This window comes from Haliotis rufescens, unplaced genomic scaffold, assembly GCF_023055435.1.
Source record: "Haliotis rufescens isolate VD_foot unplaced genomic scaffold, xgHalRufe1.0.p SCAF_63, whole genome shotgun sequence".
Taxonomy (NCBI): domain Eukaryota; kingdom Metazoa; phylum Mollusca; class Gastropoda; order Lepetellida; family Haliotidae; genus Haliotis; species Haliotis rufescens.
In genome coordinates, this window is record NW_025964354.1 from 15,189 (window position 1) to 20,151 (window position 4,963).

Genomic DNA, 4,963 nt, shown 5'->3' on the forward strand with positions numbered 1-4,963 from the left:
GAGGCTACTGATAACTTACCCATCAAACTGAATCCTTTTGCTGTTTCTAAGGCTGTGTCCGGGATTTGCGGTGAGGTCAAGAACGTCACCCGTCTCCGTAGTGGTTCGCTTCTTGTGGAGTGTGCGCGGAGACAGCAGTCTCTCAATCTTTTATCTATCTCTACATTTGCCAATATTGAGGTTGCTGTGTCTGTGCACAGAACATTAAATTCTTGTCGGGCATTGTTCGTGACAGAGCTCGTTTTCTGTCCGACATGTCTGAAGAAGAAATCGCTACAGAGTTGGAAGACCAGGCTGTTACTGCAGTTAAACGTTTTACGATAAAGAAAGATGGTGTCATCACAAACAAAAATACTTATCTCATGACGTTTGCCCGTACATCTCTTCCCCAGTCAATTACAGCAGGTTATTTCCACATCGGAGTGGATGTGTATGTCCCCAATCCGCTCCGATGCTACAAGTGCCAACATTTCGGTCATGGTTCGAAATCTTCGTAACTCTGTGATATGTTATCGTTGTGGTGACAATCATGAGAGCACTGACTGTAATCATGATTTGAAATGTGCTAACTGTTCTGGCTCAAATGTTGCTTCATCTAAATCTTGCCCCGTGTGGCAAATGGAATCTAAAATCATGAAACTAAAATGTGAAAGAAACATATCCTATCTGGATGCCAAAAAACTAATCAAAGATCAGACAACGACTCAATCTACTATTTCCTACTCTGCTGCAGTCTCCCGCCCAGTAGCAACATCATCTATTTCAAGTCAGACTGACTTGACATGGGTCATGTCAGAAGAACCTGTTGCTACTGTTTAAATCCATCGACCTATTCCTGTCACCCAATCTAGTTCAAGATCTCAGACTGAGATATAGCCTGAGAAACATTCTCAAACGTATATGAAAGAACCAGTAAATCAGTCAAAAAAAGGGAAAAAGAAATTGAATAGAAAACAAGCACCGATCGTCCCTTCACCTTCAGAGGTTCCTCTACAGAACTCATTTGGGCCTCTGGATATGGAGGTTACTCTGTCCTCACCGGACAGGCAGAGGAGTAGTTCCTCCTCACATTCATGCGAGCGATCTCCAATTGAGCCACCATGACTCAATTGTCCAACATAATACAGTGAAATTGCAGAGGATTTAGGCATAATTTTAATGAGATACAATTATTAATACAGGATTTTCAAACGTCAGCATTGTGTCTTCAGGAAACATACCTGAAAACTACAGATCAGTTCACCTTACGGCAGTACAATGACTATCATTCATTTTCTCCTCCAGGAGATAAAGCAACGGGAGGCTCTACTATCTTGGTGCGACAGGGGATAATACATAGTCCTGTCCCTCTTAATACCAATCTTCAAACTGTTGCTGTTCGTCTGACTCTGCACATTGCTTTTACGCTGTGCTCTTTGTATATACCTCCTTCTTCTGATCTTCGACAGTCTGATCTTCAAAGTCTGTATGACCAGCTCCCAAAGCCCTGCATCATCATGGGTGATCTGAACGGACACAACCCGCTTTGGGGAAGTGCAAATACCAGTTCTAAAGGAAAAATCATTGAGGAATTTATTTCTGACAACAACCTGTGTATATTTAATGATGATTCTGCCACATATTTACATCCAGCCACTGGCTCGTATTCTGCCCTCGATCTGTCACTCATAGACTCAAACTTGTATAATGAATTTGCATGGTCAGTCCATGATGACCTCTGTGGGAGTGATCATTTTCCCACTATACTTAAAACTGTTAATCCTACTGATGAACCACTTTCATGCAGGTGGAACTTTACCAAGGCTAATTGGTCCGTATATGAGGTACTGTGTACTGACAAAATAAGACATGATATTTTCCAGAATATTCCAGATCCGATACAGTTGTTTTCGGATTTACTGAATGACATTGCTGACCAAACCATTCCTAAGTCCTCTGCGAATCCCCATATTCGGAAACCATGGTTTACTAATGACTGCAAACAGGCCAGAAAGTGTAGGAAGAAAGCAGAAAAATATTTTCGCCGACATCCTACAGTCCATAATTTGGATAGGGTTAAAATTACAAATGCCAAGGCACGACGTTCTTTTAAACAAAACAACCGACAATCTTGGAGGAACTATGTCTCCAAGATAAATTCCCGTACACCCATGCCCAAGGTGTGGAACATGGTTCAGAAAATAAAAGGCAAAGGCTCAAAATCTTATGTTCATCATCTTAAGGATGATGGCACGTTATTAACGGATAAAACTGACATTGCAAATAAGCTTGGAGAAACGTTAGCAAAACATTCTTCAACATCAAATTATGTCCCTGAGTTTCAAAAAATTAAGAAACAACAGGAAAAGATCAAAGTAAATTTCGCTTCTGATAATGCTGAAGACTATAATGAAGTCTTCTCATTACTTGAGCTACACTGCCCGTGAGCAAGCTCATGACACAGCAACGGGTGATGATGTGGCAGATATGAATTTCCATGTATATAGGTTGTCATTTCAGGTTGCTAGAATTGTGATTGTTTATAGTTTTACCTCTAATAGTATCATCTTCAAGCGTTAGCCTATAGTTATTTTTAGATCTTTGTCACGTCTATTACGGGTATAAGGGGTGACAGGTTGTGTTGTGTCATTGCCTGTCTTATGTTCTTTGTCTTGCGCGGCCCCTTGTGTGGATTGGCTTGTTTTTTAAAATACTAAAAGCTACTTGCACGTCAGCCATTGCACTTCACAACAATCAGAGCACGTCAGCGATCACATCTCCGAGCACTTAGGACTAAATAACAAATCTAAAGGTGAGTATAATGTTTTAAGGATTGTATATATGTTATGTACTTAGTAGTAATGGTATTGGTGTAAATTGATTATCCTAGTGCATCATAATGTTTGCTAAAATGTATAATCGTGTAGTTGTGTATATTTTGTGCAATGGCGTTTATACATAAGTTTAATACTGTTCAGCATTATTAACATAACGCCTATGCTTTAAAATGTTAGTTAAGGTGTATAAATAGTTGAATGAAGAATGAATTAATGAACGAATGATATGACCTGATATTTCATATACTTTATCGTCATGAAGTTTATTAGTTCTTTAAAATGTTAGTTAAGGTGTATAAATAGTTGAATGAAAGAATGAATTAATGAACGAATGATATGACCTGATATTTCATATACTTTATCGTCATGAAGTTTATTAGTAATTTATACAATACCACATTCAATTGTATTTCTATATATGTGCGCATTTAGAATATTCTGAATGTTGTTTGTTTATTTTTATAGCAGCGTTATATTCCTCCAGAGGACGTGGAATATCTACACCCCAGTGTCACCCACAGGGTACGAAACTTATTATTGTGTGCCTATATTGCAATTGTATAAGAAACATAGTTTCTCTATATTTAGCATTTAATTTGTTTAACGTTCATCACAACCTGTACGTTAGTATGACGTATTTGTCTTGTGTTCGTCGTATCAAAGAGTTATCGTTCTTGCATGGTTGCCTCAACGAAATGTGTTAATGATAATGTCATTATTTCTGTATAGTATTATTTATTGCGGATGTTTTCTGAGGAACGATATTATAATTATTCCTATTGTAATATAAATGATTTGTGATATTAATTTGTTGTATTTAATTACATATGTGTACATGTTTATCCTGAATTAGTATGTATTCCCTATACATGTGTTTCAGGGTGTCTGTCTGTCAACATACAAAGAAAATAAAGTCTCACACCCGTAGCCTGTGTCTGGTCTTCCTATATACCTACACGATTCCGGTTACATAATGGAGCCCCCAGTGAGGACTTTGCAGATTATTGTTGACAGAGCCACCACAAGCTGACAAGGAAGAGCCTGCTGTAGTTGTGTCCGGATCCGGCAGCTAGGTGAACTGGTCAGTGTTCAGTTTTCTTGCATAGGACTGTTTGGAACACCAGCGACTTGTGCTGAGCTTAGTCAGACATTAGTGACTTGTGCTGAGATTAGTCAGACACCAGAGACTTGTGCTGACATTTATATGTGTGCTATGAACTTCTGCTCATGATTTGGGACTTTATTGAACTCTGGATTAAATGCGTCAGATGACTTCCACCTGAACTTATACACATCTGATACAATATAAACTGTTCTGTGATTTACTTAACCCTGTTTCCATGTATTTGTAACAATACAGATCTTTGTATTGCCATTCATCATGTACCATAGATCAATTTTGTTCGAACAATGTATTAGCGAGTTTTGATTTCATTACTTAAGTTAATAGCCGGCCATATTTTGTATATGTTCTCTTGATTACGTTGGTACCAACATGTTTAGTTAGTTTGTGGATCCACACTTTGTATTACAAGTTAGATAATTTCAATTCTCATTAGTACTTTGGTATTTCATTTATAGAACTTCTGACTTTGGTTCATAAGTGACTACTTAGTATTGGACAAATATCTATTTCTTATGTTCAGGTCAGTGTGTAAGTGTGTGAGTGTGACATTTCCTTTTCAGGTCTCGTCTATTACCTTTAGTGGTAGTTAAACTTAAATGACACTTTAACTAGGGACTTAAGTTCAGTAATAAAGTATGGTTGAGTCATAGTCACATCAGAGTCACACACTTCACTGCACTGCACTGCACTGCACTGTTGCTACGCTGTTTACTAACTCTAATTGTCTCCCCTACCTGTCCATTTCTTGTGGAGATACAGCTGTCTAGGTCAGTGAAAGAGTTCACATTCTCATGTTTCATACGGTTGTGTCAAACTCTTAGTTGTGTAACCTGTAGGACATTCACAAATATAGTTGTATATTGATCTGCTGGTTCTGGTTACAGTTACTGTTGGGTTCTTGGGCTTGGCATTGTTTTGAAATTTTACTGTGGTATCTAGACTGGTATTATTCTGCAAGATTAACACGGTTATCAACTAGATCAGAAGGTGTTTTTTATTAAAGTTGTTTTTGCTTGAACTT

The 4,963-nt window shown here is 38.1% G+C and overlaps 1 long non-coding RNA gene across 1 annotated transcript; it reads left to right on the forward strand.

Annotated features, from left to right (window-relative positions):
- The first annotated feature begins 2,512 nt into the window (after nt 1–2,512).
- On the forward strand, nt 2,513–3,793 carry LOC124124397. Its single transcript, XR_006859470.2, has 3 exons — nt 2,513–2,791; nt 3,282–3,338; nt 3,697–3,793. It is a non-coding gene; the product is annotated as an uncharacterized LOC124124397 (long non-coding RNA).
- The last annotated feature ends 1,170 nt before the right edge of the window (nt 3,794–4,963 follow it).